At 45.1% G+C, this 16,052-nt stretch overlaps 2 protein-coding genes across 2 annotated transcripts in view; both read right to left on the bottom strand.

Annotated features, from left to right (window-relative positions):
* The window catches only part of CREM (cAMP responsive element modulator), a 477,898-nt gene that overhangs the window by 104,690 nt on the left and 357,156 nt on the right, over positions 1-16,052 (bottom strand). The window lies entirely within an intron of this gene.
* The window catches only part of CCNY (cyclin Y), a 258,996-nt gene that overhangs the window by 195,328 nt on the left and 47,616 nt on the right, over positions 1-16,052 (bottom strand). The window lies entirely within an intron of this gene.

Raw genomic sequence — 16,052 nt, 5'->3', positions numbered from 1 at the left:
CAAAGGAGGAAGCAGATTAAGCAAGTGTAAGTAACGTGCCCTAAGCCAGTGTCTCTCAACCTCTGCACTCCTGACATTTGGGGCCACATAATGTTCTGTTGTGGGGGTGGGCGGCTGTCCTGTGTACGGCAGGATGTTCAGAACATCCCTGGCCTCTACCCACTAGATGTCAACCGCATACTCCCCCGCCTCCAGTTGTGACAACCAGAAATTCCTCCAGACACTGCCAAATGTCTCATGGGGGCCTAAATGGTCAGGAACCACAGCCCTAAGTAACACTAGCAGTAAGAGCAAAGGAGCCAGAGTCCAACCGAGGCCTCACCACTCTAAAGTCTTCCCCACTTCCCTCCCAAAAGACGCCTGCTAGGCCACGCTCTGCATCCTTCCCCAGTAACCTGAGGGACCCACGGGCGCTTTGGAGCTCTTATTGCCTGTCTCACAGCCTGTCAACACTGAGGAGAGGCCTGGGACAGGCTCATCAAATGGCAGTGAGACGAAGATGGACCAAGTGCCAGCAATTTCTAGGACAGAGCAATCCCTCAGTAAAGGTAATTCCTGCCCTCCCCAAATCTCTAGTTGTACCTATGAGATTCTCAATCTGTTCACTTAAGAATGAACTAGAAAACCATGCCTAGTGTATTTCACATCTGGAGAGGATTATTTTTTAACACACCTTCCTCTATATGAAAAAAAATTATTTTCAGTAACAATTCTGCAAAGCTCAATAATAACTATTATTTTCTTGATTTGTTCTTTAATTTTAAAACAATTAACTGGCAAATGTGTTATCTATATTTTTATAATAAAAAATCAATTAACAATTTTAAGATAAAACTTCGACATTACAGATAGTATTTACACTCAGCAAAACATTTCATGAATTAACTAAAATTTTCATTCTTCAAACAAAAATACAGTATACTTCAAGGTTTGAGCTATGTTAATTTTTAAGTGCAAACAAAAACTCCGAGTAGTCACACAGAATGACAGAATTATGGTTTAGAATGCTACTATCACTGTTTATTTCAAATCTACTGCTTAAATGTAGGGACATGTAGTATCCCGGGGCTGAAAGCACAAAGAGTGCCCAAAGCCAGCCTGAACACTTCTAAAGTCTGAAGAATGTGCTCTCTAAATGAATGCACGCAGCTGAGTCCACATGGGCTGGGGGCCAAGCGTATAATTAGGAGTCTCTGATTCAGCTTGCATGTAGTATACAACGTCTATTAAAGGATAAAGAATAAAAAAGTGCTCATTGAAGCTTACAGATACATTGTTAAAACTCAAGTTACCCCAGCAATTATTTAGAGCACATACCAACAAAAGGTTTTTGGAGGAGGAATATTTTATCACTGACATTGTTTAGAACTGCAGGCATAATTCTAAACTTCTCGGCTCTGCACACAGACTTTTGCATAGCTCCACTGTTGTTTTTAAATTCCCTACAGACGATGCACCCCCACCCCCTCAGCACCTGGACTGGAGCAGACCAATCCCACCACCTGGTTCTGGGTGCACTACTGTCAATCAGGGTGAAAATGGTACTCAGAAGCCTCAAATCCACAAAGTAGTTGGGTGCAAAAGGATAATGGCAAGAGGAAAAGTCACAATAAAATCATCACAGAAGAAACAAGGAACATGGTCAGATGTCATGGTCCCATTTCTAGTCTGACTCTAGCTTAGCCTGTAGGTTAGACATTCTCTGGACAGTGCAGGGCAGAGTCTAAAGTACACAGACTGGACTGGACAAGGCTTCAATGCTGGTCACTGACCCTGGGCAAGCTTCTTCCCTAGGCCTCCCAGTTTTCTCCTCTTTTTAAAACAGTATCTACCCCATGGGACTGTTGTGACGTAATAAAAATAAAAGTGCCCTCCCTATATAAAGCAGCTGTACACAGGCAAAATCTTGAAAGCATCGAATCTGGGTACGGATGTGTTACTGTGTCGTTGTTAGCTGCCACTGAGTCAGCCCCGCTCGTGGCAATCTCACGCACAACAGGGCCAAGTGCTGCCCAGCCCTGCGCCATCCGTGATCGGCTGCAGACTGGCCCGCTGGGATCCACAGGGCTTTCACTGGCCGATTTTCCAGAAGCAGATCGCCAGACCCGTCTTTTCTTCCTAGTCCGTCTCAGTCCGAAGCTTCACTGAAATCTGTTCAGCATCATAGCAACATGTCAGCCTCCACTGACGGCAGGTGATGGCTGAGCGTAAGGTGCGGCTGGGAGGGATTCATTGTATTATTCTGTTTAATTTTGTACATTTTTGCAATTTTTCAAAATATATTTGAAGTAAGTTATGTTTGGGTTCCTTATACATAAAACATACGGGAATTAATCCTCAGGCCTCTTTGGGAACCCTGGTGGCGAGGTGGCGAAGATCTACAGCTGCTAACCAAAAGGTCGGCAGTTCGAATCTGCCAGGTGCTCCTCGGAAACTCTATGAGGCAGTTCTACTCTGTCCTATAGGGTCACTATGAGTCGGAATCAACTCGACGGCAACGGGTACAGGTAAGGTCTCTTTGGACTCTAAACCCTAATACTAAAAAAAATACTATATAAAGGAGGCTAATTCCATGGTGTAAACCGGGATTTGGGGAGAAGGGGAAAGACATCCCAGAAATAAGCTCTGACCACTAGTCTTCTGCTTGAGAGCAATCGCTGCATAACCAATCCTTTACACTAGGTGGTTTAAGGAATAGGATGTTGGATTGGCTCTTGGCAGTCATTACAAAATACAAACCAAAATGAGATCAGCCCTTACAGATCCAAGCCTTCAATAACACGAGGGAGCTCCTGGGACGTGCAGATGGTTAGCTGTACTCGGCCGCTAAACAGAAGGTCGGAAGTTCAAGTCCCCCAGTAGGCACCTTGGAAGAAAGGCCTGATCTACTCCCGCAAAATCAGCCATTCAAAATTCTACGGCGCACAGTTCTACTGCGGCCCACACGGGCTCGCTACGCGTCAGAACTGGCCCCACACACGGGCTCGCTACGAGTCACAACTGGCCCCACACACGGGCTCGCTACGCATCAGAACCGGCCCCGCACACGGGCTCGCTACGCATCAGAACCGGCCCCGCACGCGGGCTCGCTACGAGTCAGAACCGGCCCCACACGCGGGCTCGCTACGAGTCACAACCGGCCCCACACGCGGGCTCGCTACGAGTCACAACCGGCCCCACACGCGGGCTCGCTACGAGTCACAACCGGCCCCACACGCGGGCTCGCTACGAGTCACAACCGGCCCCACACGCGGGCTCGCTACGTGTCACAACCGGCCCCACACGCGGGCTCGCTACGAGTCACAACCGGCCCCACACGCGGGCTCGCTACGAGTCACAACCGGCCCCACACGCGGGCTCGCTACGAGTCACAACCGGCCCCACACGCGGGCTCGCTACGAGTCACAACCGGCCCCACACACGGGCTTCGCTACGAGTCAGAACTGGCCCCACACACGGGCCCGTTACGAGTCAGAACTGGCCCCACACACGGGCTCGCTACGAGTCACAACTGGCCCCATGGCAGCCGGTTTGGCAGTTGGTTCTTATGACAAAAGGCTGGTGCCTGAGCCAGGCAATAACCTAGCTCGTCCTACTCTTTATGAATCAAAGACTAGAGAGAGGCACAACAATGATGAGGGCTGTTACTAAGTCAGGGAAACACTCCAAAAATGCTTTATGAATTGAGTTCAGTACATTCCACAAATGACTGAGGTTTTTCAGGGGAAGTTTACGTTCAAATGATAGAAGAACAGACATTCAAACTTTACTGACTAAACAAATAGGTGAATAAAATACTGCAGCAAAACTTACAGAATCTACCATAAACCAGAAATAACACACCTATGAATCAGACAATACGCCTTCCACAGAGCTGGAATGGAGAGTTGGTTTAAACATGCACAACATGCATTGTTGTTGTTAGGTGCCGTCAAGTCGGTTCCGACTTATAATGACCCTACACACAACAGAATAAAACACTGCCCGGTCCTGTGCCATGCTATGTTTGAGCCCACTGTTGCAGCCCCTGTGTCAATCCACTGAAACAGGGAATATTCTGGTACCTTGAAAATGGCACTTGACTTGAGAAAACATAGAAAGAGTTAAGAGCATATGTTTCTGATACAGCTACCTCTGACCCCAGGAAAGTCGCCTTCTTCAAAACAGGACCAACCACGTTTCTCCAGCTCCAAGCCACCCTCAGAGGAGGTCTTCCTCTCCATAAATAAGTCATGCCACGGAAAAGCAAAAGCTAGAACAGATGTCTCAGCTTCAAAATCCTCCAATGTTATAACCCTTTAATATTAAAAACACGTAACTGCATAGCAGTCTGTTAGTGTTTGTGTAGTACTGGCTTCCAAAAAATACCTTCCAAGTCAAACCTAACCAATAAATGAGACAGTTTTTCAAGTTCCCCCATTCCTATCACAAAGTAGTCATCATAAAATCTACTGGCTCATTCACATTTTTTACCTCAGCTGATAATCTGATCCATTGATTACGTGGCTTGGACTTGTGTGAGTATTAAAATTCCTCAGGGGTGAGGAGGCGGGAACAAGGGTGTGTGAGTTTGCTAGGTCTGCCGTGACAAAGAACCACAAAGTGGACAGCTTACAAGAAAAGAAAGCTATTGTCTCACAGGCTTGGAATTCAAAATGAGGGTACTAGCCATGCTGACTCCTTTTGAGGGCTCTGAGGGAGAATCTGTCCCATGCCTCTCTCCTAGCTTCTGGCGACTCCCAGCAATCTTTGATGTTTCTTAACCCAAGGTCACTCCCATCTCTGCCTCCATCTTAACAAGGTCAAGGACTTCTGTGTATCTCTGTGTCTACTCTCCTTTACAAGGACATCATGCTAACCTAATTGATAACCTAATTCCAAACAAGGTCACATTCACAGGTGCCAGGGGTTAGAACTTCAACATATCTTTTCCAGGGACATAAAATCCAGTCCATAACAGATGGCTATGCTTCCCCTTCCTGTGTGATGAAACATGGTTTCCAAGCCTCCAAGAGAAGGCTCCATGGACCGCTGGCCCAGGTTAACTTTCTTCCTAACAACTCTCAGGGTTAAAACAGGGGTGGGGATGGAGGTCTAATGATAAGCAAGAGATAGCTCTCATTGAAAACACAACAAAAAGCAGCTAGTATCTCTGCACTCAGGTCTTTCTATATCACTTTATCTTCTTTGCCCAAACCCTTAACCTTGTTCCCAATAGTCTAACATCCCAAATAAACTAAACTGCATAATTTTACCCTAAAGGAAGGGTATGTGGAGTTACAGAAGTGGAGGGGTGAGATCATGCCTCCCCATAAACGAGTTAAGTCGGTGAGCCCTTCAGTAGCTCACTTAACCATTCCCCTTGCTTCTTCTCGTCTAACTCTTAAACTTAGACTCAAACTCTACTCCCTACTGGGCCCTATACTGATCTCTGTCCTCCTCCTAGGTCCCTGGAGAAAAGATGTTTTTTCCTACAATAAAGAATCAGACTCCACTTTTATTGTCTGACTGCTGACAGCTTTCAAGCCCTGCCATTCCCCACCTTCCCCTTCTGCCCAACAGGCAAGCTGGTAAGAAAGCCAGGGGGCTCCCCACTTAGACCCAGGCAGCAAGTTCAAACCACACAAGCCCCAGAAACACTCACCCCAGGCCACCCCAGTCTTCTTTCCAAGTTTTGGGCCTGCTTGGGAACCTGCCCAGCTCTCCCCAGAAGGCCACCTTACCTGAGTAACAAACCTGTTCACACCCTCTCGGTGTGTATGTGGCATCATCAGTCTCCATAAACAAATGAAGTTCTGGGTGGGGGTCCTCCTGTTTCTGTAGAGTGGTCACGGCATTTCCCCAAATTAAAGAGCCCACATATCCCTTGTGACTTCAGTTCAAATCTGACAGGCCCAGCAAGTCTACCGATGACCCCTTGACTCTGGCCACAAGAAACCTTTAACCCAGGTTCTCCTTAGTAAACCAAGCCAGATGTGGTTTAAAACAAACATCAAGCAGGAACCAGGAGGCCTCAGACATTTCAACTAACATTTCAGAGTCTCGTTTTCCACACCTTTTAAGCCACTATTATCCCTTCCCTCCCTGTCTAGCTAGTAAGAGCTCGGTGAATCTCAACAAAGGGGCAGGGTGTGTGACAGCACCCTGGGATGTGTAAGGAGCTGCTCACACTATAATTCCCTGAGGCAGAAGCCCATCCCCTCAACACATGCTGGGCTCTGTCTCCCTCTCCCAGGACTCACATCTCTTCTTCCTGTTCTAGCTCCCTCCTGTCACTGCTCTGAAGGCTTTTATAGGGAGTTACAGCTAACACACTCGGCTGCTAACCGAAAGGTTGGAGGGTCAAGTCTACCCAGAGTGCCTCAGAACAAAGGCCTCGTGGTCTACTTCTGAAAAATCAACCACTGAAACCCTACGAAGCACAATTCTCCTCTTACACACATGGGGTCACCATGAATTGGAACAGCAACTGGTTGGTACTAGTTCAACAAAAAGAAACAAACAAAATCCCTCCTAACTTTTCACAATATACATACACCCCATGCTAGCATCAGAAATAACCACAGAGGGCTCCTGTAACCCCTTCAAGGGAGTCATTCATATAAATATGTTAACACCAGGCAAAATCTTGCCCAGAAAGCCCTTTATCCTTCCCTTATAAGGCACTGAAGATCACACACCTTAGCACACCCACTCAGGCCAACATCTGGCATGTCCTCCCTTGCCCCCAATCCTGAGCCCTTTTGAAGAGTATCTGATCATACCCTCAGAGAATATGCAAAGTAAAGCAACATTCTCCTGCGTAAAACAACACCTGTAATAAGGAAAAGTGCAGAAGCCAAATAGACGCCCGTTTTGAAAAATGTAAATGACAACGGCCACCTCCAGGTAAGAGAACCAAACATGAAAGTTGGGACAAAGCGCACTGAAAAATTATTCCAACTTTTTAATGTAATGGCTTCACTGTTTGGCATGGATTGAACTGTGCCCCCCCAAAATACGTGTCAACTTGGTTATGCCATGATTCCAAGTACTGTGTAGCTGCCCTCCATTTAGTGATTGTAATTTTATGTTAAAGAGGATTGGGGTGGGATTGTAACACCCTTACCAGGTCACATCCCTGATCCAAAGTAATGGGAGTTTCCCCGGGGTGTGGCCTGCCCACCTTTTATCTCCCAAGAGATGAAAGCAAAGGGAAGCAAGCAGAGCAAGGAAACCTCATACCACCAAGAAAACAGTGCAGGAGCAGAGCACATCCTTGCACAGGGTCCCTTGCAGAGAAGCTCCTAGTCTGGGGGAAGACTGACAAGAAGGCTAACAGAGAACGCCTTCCCCTAGAGCTGACACCCTGAATTTGCCTATTTTACTGCAAAGGAAACCCTGGCGGCATAGTGGTTAAGTCCAACAGCTGTTGACCAAGAGGTCAGCGGTTTGAATCCACCAGGCACTCCTTGGAAACCCTATGGGGCAGTTCTACCCTGTCCTATAGGGTCACTATGAGTCGGAATTGACTTGACAGTAATGGGTTTGGGTTCGTTTTTTTTTTTTTTGGTTTTACTGTGAAGAAGTAAACTTCACTTTGTTAAAGCCATCCACTTGCGGTATTTCTGTTATAGCAGCACTAGATGACTAAGATAGTGCTCACAAATATTCTGTCACCAAATTTTTTAAAAATCACTATTTAAACTGAGAAAAAAAAAAACTGAGACTTCAGGTTTTTATGCAGAAATGGAACAGGATGGAACTTCGGGAACCTGGGTCTTGGTTCCAGCTTTGGCACTGGCTGATTTTGGCCAGGCACTACCCAGCTTCCCGTCTCAGCTGCCTCGCGGTATCTCTAAGTGTCTGTAACAGCCATCTACCAATACACATATTGCACTGGCTTCCGCACTCCACATGCATGTCCAGATGGACACCTGGGGGCACCGCTCGTGGAAAGAGCTGACAGTTGGAAGTCACACATCCTATGCCTGCCTGCAATGTCTTCATCTGCTCAAACATCACCCCTGAAAACCTCTGAGAGGTAGGCAAGCAGCCAAAGGTTAAATATACAAATGCTCCAGTCATTGGTACCCTTGAAAAAAATGTCAATAGATGGGGAAGTTTTCAAGATGGTGCCATGCAAGGAGCTAACTTTGCATCTAGTAAAGCAGCTCCCTTCACCTAAGCGTCCAGCACAACAGGTAGCTATTTAACATGCCCTCCTTCCAGCCCCTGCCCACAGGAGTCCACGCACTGACCATGTATTTATGGATACCCTCCTTCCCTTGGGGCGCTGTTCAGTACTGGGGTACAGGGATGAGAGCCTGGAACAAACAAGACAGAGCTACAAATAAAAACTTACAATAAACAACAGTGATATCAGCTGGATACACGTCCTTAACATCCACTATGTGTTAGTCCAGCAGTTCTCAAACCATGGTCCCTAAACCACTGGGGGAGTCCAAGACCTGTTCATGGGGTCTACAAGTTGAAACTACTTACCTAATAATACTGAGGATCTCTGCCTTTTCACTGCTAACATCTGCACTATTGGTGCAGAAGTAGTGATGGATAAAACTGCCACACCTTAGTACAGATCAAGGTAGTGACACCAAACTACACTAATAGTTACAGTATTCTTCACCCCATACATCACAGGGACCAAAAAAATAAAGAGACCAGTTTCATTTAAGAATGTCCTTGAAGTAATAAAAATTGCCCTTGATGAAGTAGTAAAAATTATTCGTTTTATTAAAACTCCACCCTTGGCTTTTTTAATATTTTATTGACAAAATGAGAAATATGCATAGAATACTTAAGCTGCATGTTGTGTTGTTAGGTGCCGTCAAGTCGGTTCCGACTCACAGCGATCCTGTGCACAACAGAACAAGACACTGCCCAGTCCTGCGCCATCCCCATCATCGTTGCTGTGCTTGAGCCCGCTGTTGCAGCCACTGTGTCGGCTGTTTCTTCTCATTTTGAGTCGTGTCACATCAGCAAATGAAGGTCCCGGAAGCTTGGCTCCACCCATGTCACTAAGGCCGACTCTACTTTGAGGAGGCAGCTCTCCATTGTATTTTGAGTGCCTTCCACTTGAGGGGCTCATCTTCTGACACTACATGAGACAACATCCTGGTGCTATCCATAAGGTGTCCACCTACGAAATTCTCCTCAGCAGCAGACGTGCCACATAGCAAAATACAGGGATGGCCTTAAGGGAAACACTCAAGAACATGGGCAAATGTTTGAGTTGTAAGCTGCACTAGCTACTTTTTTCATGGAACACCATTTTTACCAGAAAGAACAATTGACAAACTACGGCTATTCAGACCTAGGTATCTGTCAGACATTTTGTCAAAACTTAACAAAGTGAGCCTGTTACATCAAGAATTTATTGCCAATGATAAAATCTGAGCTTTCACGTAGAAAACTCATATCCATCACCACACCACAAAGAAGCTTCCCAATATTAAGACTTTTTCTGATGAGATCAGTGATGATATTAATAAAAGTGATTCAAAGTACGAACTAGATCAGTGAATTTTAATTTAACAGGAAGAGAAGTTCTGATACGGTTTCAGGGTTCACGTTGCCACTAACCTTTAATAAACCACCACTTGTCCAGTTTTGGAGCCCTGGTGGTACAGTGGTTGAGTTACGGCTGCTAACCCAAGGGTCGGCAGTTCAAATCCACCAGCTGCTCCCTGGAAACCCTACGGGGTAGTTCCACTCTGTCCTATGAAGTAGCTACGAGCCAGAATCAACTCAACCAAAACAGGTTTGGTGTTTTTGTGTGTGTATCAAGTTTTGGTGCAGTATCAAAGACTAGTCACATGTATCTAAAAAGGCTATAAAAAAAAAAAAAAAATACTTTTCTCTTTTCCAGCCACATCTGTGTGAGACTGGATTTTCTTCACGTTTCAACCAAAGCAACATATCACAAAAGACTGACTGCAGAAGCACGTAGGAGATCTAACTGCCTTCTATAACCTAGACATTTTTCATAAAAATGTTATTTATGTTAACATATAATAAGTGTATTACTGCAATTTTAAATAAATCAGTATTTTTAAATTCTTAACTTTAATTTCTAAAATAATAAATATCTGTAGACATAAGCAAAAGCTCTTTAGGTGTTCAATAATTTTTTTGGTTGTTAGGTGCCATCAAGTCAATTCCAACTCAAAGAGACCCTATGTACAAAAGAATGAATTTTTTTTTTACTGAGATACACTTCTGATGTTAGGTGCCATCAAACTGGTTTCAACTCAGCGACCCCATGAACAACACAGTACAAAGCACTGCCCAGTCCTGCACCATCCTCATAATCATTATGCCTGAGCTCACTGTTGCAGCCACTATGTCAATCCATCTCGTTAAGTGTCTTCCTCTCTTTCAATGGCCCTTTACTAAACATGATGTCCTTCTCCAGGGACTGGCCCTCCTAATTACATGTCCAAAGTATTTGAGACGAAGCCTTGCCATCCTCGCTTTTACGAAGCATTCTGGCTGTACTTCTTCCAAGACAGATTTGTTCGTTCTTCTGGCAGCCCAAGGTACATTGAATATTCTTTGTCACCACCATAATTCAAAAGCATCAATTCTTCTTCGGTCTTCCTTATCCACTGTCCAGCTTTCACACACATATGAGGCCACTGAAAACACCATGGCTCAGGTCAGGCATACCTTAGTACTCAAGGTGACATTTTTACCTGATGCAATATGTTGTTTGATTTCTTGACTACTGCTTCCATGGGCCTTGATTGTGGGCCCAAGTAAGATGCAGTCCTTGACAACTTCAATATTTTCTCCATTTATCATGATGTTACTTACTGGTTCAGTTGCGAGGAATTTTGTTTTGTTTCTGTTGAGGCGTAATCCATACCAAAGGCTGTGGTCTTTGATCTTCGTCAGTAAGTGCTTCCAGTCCTCTTCTAAGTCACTCACTGTTCCCTCCTACCCCATCCTCTGGCAGCTACAAGTCTACTTTGTCTCTACAGACTTGCCTATTCTGGACACTTCATATAAATGGAATCACATAACATGTGGTTGTTTGTCACTGGGAATAATGTTTTCAAGGTTCATCCACATTGTAAACACGTATCAGCTCTTCACTCCTTTCTATGGCTAAATAATATACCATATTTTGTTTATCCGTTTATCAGCTGATCAGCATTTGGGTTGCTTCCACTTTGGGGTTATTGTGAATAGTGATGCTAATGTTTGTTTACAAGTTTTTGTATGAACACATTTTCATTTCTCTTGAGGAATGGAACTGTTGGGTCACATGGTAATTCTATGTTTAACTTTTTGAGGAACCACCACTTTCCCACAGTGGCCACACCATTTTACACTCTCACCAGGAATGCAAGAAGGGTGTAGTATTTTAAAGACTGTAAATAGGGTCCTGAGACCAAAGTCTGAGAACCCTTGTGCTAGGCTGAGGAAATACCCAGATAAAGACAGTCCCTCTCCTCGGTGAGCTCATAATGTACTACCGGAGTTCAGATTCAGAGAAAAAGATTCAGAAAGGCTCCGCCCCTTAGAGCTGCTGAGGTACAGTACCAGTAGCTTTCCACAAAAGGCTGCTTGTCACAGACACCAACAGTCCAACAGAGACCACGCTATCTGCACCTATGAAGAGCCTCTCCACACCCGTCAGTCTTCCCGCCATCACCGAAGTTCCTCGCAACTACTTGTAGGTTTCAAGTGCTGTTCCAGAATTCCAAGGGTGGATCCTCTGTAACCGAGGGTTTGTAATAGGTACTGCGTCTGTGATGCAACAAAAATCTAAGGCCTGACTACACTGAAACCACGTCTCAGGTTGTTTGCTGGAGAGATCAGTTTTCCCTGAATTCCAATATCGTACGTAATTCAAACAAGACTGCTCCATGCACAGAACAGTGAAAACTGAAACCCTCAGGAGTACAGTCGCAGACCGCACTCTTACTGTAGCCATCGCTGTTGTTGCTGAGGGCCAGCGAGTCGAATTCCAACTCACAAGGACCCCACGTGAGAGCAGAACTGCCCCATGGGGTCTTCTTGGCTGTAATCTTTACGGAAGCAGGCTGCCAGGTCTCTCACCTGCAGAGCCCCTGGATGGGTCCAAACCACCAACCTTTCAGCTGGCAGCCAAGCACTCAACTAATGCGCCACCAAAGCTCCCCAAAAGGAGTTTTTTCTATATACAGATTTTAAATGGAAAAAAGTATACACAAATTGCGGACAGAATAATGCCTCCGAAAGATGTCCATGTCTTAATCCCAGAACCTGTAAATTAATCACCTCACATGATTAAGAGTTACAGACGGAATTACGGTTTCTGGTGGTACTGTGGTTAAGTGCTTGGCTGCTGACCAAAAGGTCAGAGGTTTGAACCCACCAGCCACACCACAGAAGATGTGGCAGTCTGCTTCTGTTGTCAGGACAGAGGAGAACTGCCCCACAGGCTTTCCAAGGAGCACCTGGTGGATCTGAACTGCTGACCTTTTGATTGGCACCTGAGCTCTTAACCACTACGCCACCAAGGCTCCTCCTTGTACAGGTTACAGCCTTGAAAACCCTATGAGGCAGTTCTACTCTGTCCTATAGGGTTGGTATGATGAAGCCCTGGGGGCACAGTGGTTAAGTGCCCGGCTGCTAACCAAAATGTTGGCAGTTCAAACCCACCAGCTGCTCCAAGGGAGAAAAATACGGCAGTCTGCTTCTGTGAAGATTTACAGCCTTGGAAACTCTATGGGGCAGTCCTACTCTGTCGCTACGAGTTGGAATCAACTTGATGGCAGCGGGTTTGGTTTAGGAATCAGCTGACTTTAAAATAGGGAGATCATCCTGGATATTCAAGTGGGCCCATGTAATCACCAAAGTCCTCAGAAGTGGAAGAGGGAGGCAGAAGAGGAGGCAGAAGTGACACACGTGCAAAGGACTCTGCCTGTGAAGACGGAGGAAGGGGCCATGAGCCAAGGAACGCAGCAGCCACCAGACACTGGGAGAGGTGAGGAACAGACGTCCCCAGAGCCTCCAGAGAAGAACGCAGACCTACTGACACTTGGGTTTGAGCACACTGAGGCTCCTGTCAGACACCCGACCTACGAAACTGCAAAATAATACATCTGTGTTGATTTAAACCACAGAATTTGTGGTAATCTGTTGCCACAGCAAAAGAAAGTGATTTAAACTAACAGTTTAAATACATTTTTTAAGAACTTATTGTTCTAAGATTCCCGCCCTCTCTCACCCTCACATCTCATAAAAGAGAGGCACTGAGCTACCACACTCCCCCCGACCCCATGAGCTTTTCCACGTCACTGCTTTCCTACAATGGGAATCCTTTACTCAACCCCTTTTTTCCTGTCACGTGACAAGCATCAGTGTCCCTGCTTAGCACCATTTAGCAACAGGTGCTGCCAAGATGTTTTTGTCTCCATTGCATCCTTGTCAGAACAATCCAAAATTTCTTCCATAGGCAATTTTTTTTTTAAACATTTCTTCAGCACTATCTTTGGCATATTTACTTATTTCTCAGAGACCACTAGTATACTATCAAGTACAGTACTTTTAAGCACTCAGCTGCTAACCAGAAAGTCAGAAGTATGAAGCCACCAGCCACTCCATGGGAGAAAGCTGTGGCAGTCTGCTTCTGCAAAGATCTACGCCTTGGAAACCCTGTGGGGCAATCTACTCTGTTCTACAGGGTTTGCTCTGAGTCTGAATCAACTCGATGGCAAATTTTTTTTTTTTTTTTTTTAAATATACTATGGGATTCCCAGAAACCCTCACGGCATAGTGGTTAAGTGCTACTACGGCTGCTAAACAAAGGGTCGGCAGTTCGAATCCACCAGGTGCTCCTTGGAAACTCTATGGGGCAGTTCTACTCTGTCCTCTAGGGTCGCTATGAGTCGAATCAACTCAACGGCACTGGGTTTGGTTTGGTTTTATGGGATTCCCTGGGTGGTGCAAACATTAATGCACTCATGTGCTAACCAAAAGGTTGAAGGTTCAAGTCCACCCAGAGGCACCTCAGAAGAAAGGCCTGGCAATCTACTTCCAAAATATCAGCCATTGAAAACCCTACAGAACACAGTTCTACTCTGATACACGTGAGACCACCATGAGTAGCACGTGACGCAACAGCAACTGGTTTGATTTTTTTAGGTGTTGTTGTTGTTTGAATACTATAAATTGTTCCAGAATGCATAGCTAACAAACCAAGAAAAAGTTTACAAAGATCAAAGTTGCATCGCCATTCAATGGAATATCTTCAACTGGCTCAATTATGCAACAGCCACCCCACCACAACTGCAAAACATTTCAAGCCCATCTCTTGGCTGCAAAGTGTCATCTGTCACTATTGTGGGACACACAGGACACATTTATAGCACTAAGGATCAATGTGCATTCACTACCACAGAGATGGATGAGAGGTAAAGCCCCACGTGACTGGCTATAGAGAGCAACAGGGCAATCTGTTAAAAGATTTACACCGGTTTGTGGAGTTCTCACACAGCACGCTCCTTTTCCTGTTTCTCTGTCAGGAGACATGTGTGTTCCTACTGAGAAACCGGAGGGATGAGCTACCCAGAAACAGTGTCAAATGCATTAAAAATTAGTAAGAAAAAGGTTTCCCCTATGGTAATACTCCGTCTCGGGCTTCATAAGCTATATGCTGTATATACTTCACACAGCTGTCCTATGAAAACGTCTAGGCCTCCGCATTTGTTTTGAAAACGAAAAGGCCAGGAAAAAAAAAAATCATTCAAAAGGCCTAGAGACTTGTAGGCAAAAACAAAGCAGAGGGGCTTTAACTGGAGAAACTTTAATTCTGTAACCTGTGCCTTCTGGATAAATTCTATGAACATCTAACTATGTACTATTACAACCAGTAGTCAGTTTTAAAAAGCTATACAAAGTGACACCATCAACTGATTTAGAAAATAATATTGGAATTATTATTGCCTGTCCTTGAGCAAAGAAAATGTGACCCAGCTGAAGCTGGGCCCACAGACTCACAAGGACACATCAACTGGGCCCTGAGATAAAAATCTCAGAAATTATCTTTTAGGGAAGTAAAAATTTTTAGGGAACTTTTCACATAAAGCCAATCAAACAGGACACAAAAGACTTTTTCATTCCTATCTTTTTCTATTAACGTTTAGTGAACAGAAATTTGTTGGACCAAGGAAGACCCTCCTGACTGTTGGGCTACTGAAACCTATACAAATGATTGTTAAGAAAGGCAATTTGAAATACAAGACCAGAGTTTCTCGCCAACCTGTGAAAAGCTTTCACCCATTTTTGTGATGTTAATATATACTGATGATTCTGTAACCTCCCCTGGGTTCAAACAGACATTAGCTCTGGCGGCATGCTTGTCCACTTTCCACTTTTGTCTTTTTGAATACATGCCGGATAAAACTTTCTTTTTGCTTTACTAAACTTTGTGATGTTTTCTCCCCCCACAACACAACCACATGCACACGACTCTCCCTGAATCCTAGAGTAAGTACTTGCTTCTATGCAATCACTGGGGAGAAATGAAACCCTGTTTGCATAGGGTACTTTAGAAAACAAATTAACATAGTCATAAAGAGGCAGTCACTCCCTCTTCACTATATACAGAGGCCTGTATTAGTTAGACACCGGGGAGGGAAATACAGAGAAGAAAACACCTTAAACCCGAAACCCGTTGCATCGATTCTGACTCGTGGCGACCCTATAGGACAGAGTAGAACTGCCCCATAGAGTTTCCAAGGAGCGCCTGATAGATTCGAACTGCAGACCTTTTGGTTAGCAGGCATAGCACTTAACTACTACGCCACCAGGGTTTACAGAAAACACCTTAGCGGCCCTCAATTTAAGTGGGGGGTAGACGGAAGCACTACTCTCCTCTGCTTTTCATAGAAACCCTGGTGGTGGTGTGGTTAAGAGCTATGTCTGCTAACCAAAAAGTCGGCAGTTCGACTCCACCAGGCGCTCCTTGGAAACTCTATGGGGCAGTTCTACTCTGTCCTGTAGGGGTTTTTTTTGTTTGTTTGTACTACCTTTTGGTCTATGTCTCACTGTTCATCCAG

This window comes from Elephas maximus, chromosome 4 (genome assembly GCF_024166365.1).
Source record: "Elephas maximus indicus isolate mEleMax1 chromosome 4, mEleMax1 primary haplotype, whole genome shotgun sequence".
In the NCBI taxonomy this organism is placed as follows: Eukaryota; Metazoa; Chordata; class Mammalia; order Proboscidea; family Elephantidae; genus Elephas; species Elephas maximus.
Note: the sequence above shows the minus strand (reverse complement) of the source record. Positions and strands in the feature narration are given on the sequence as shown.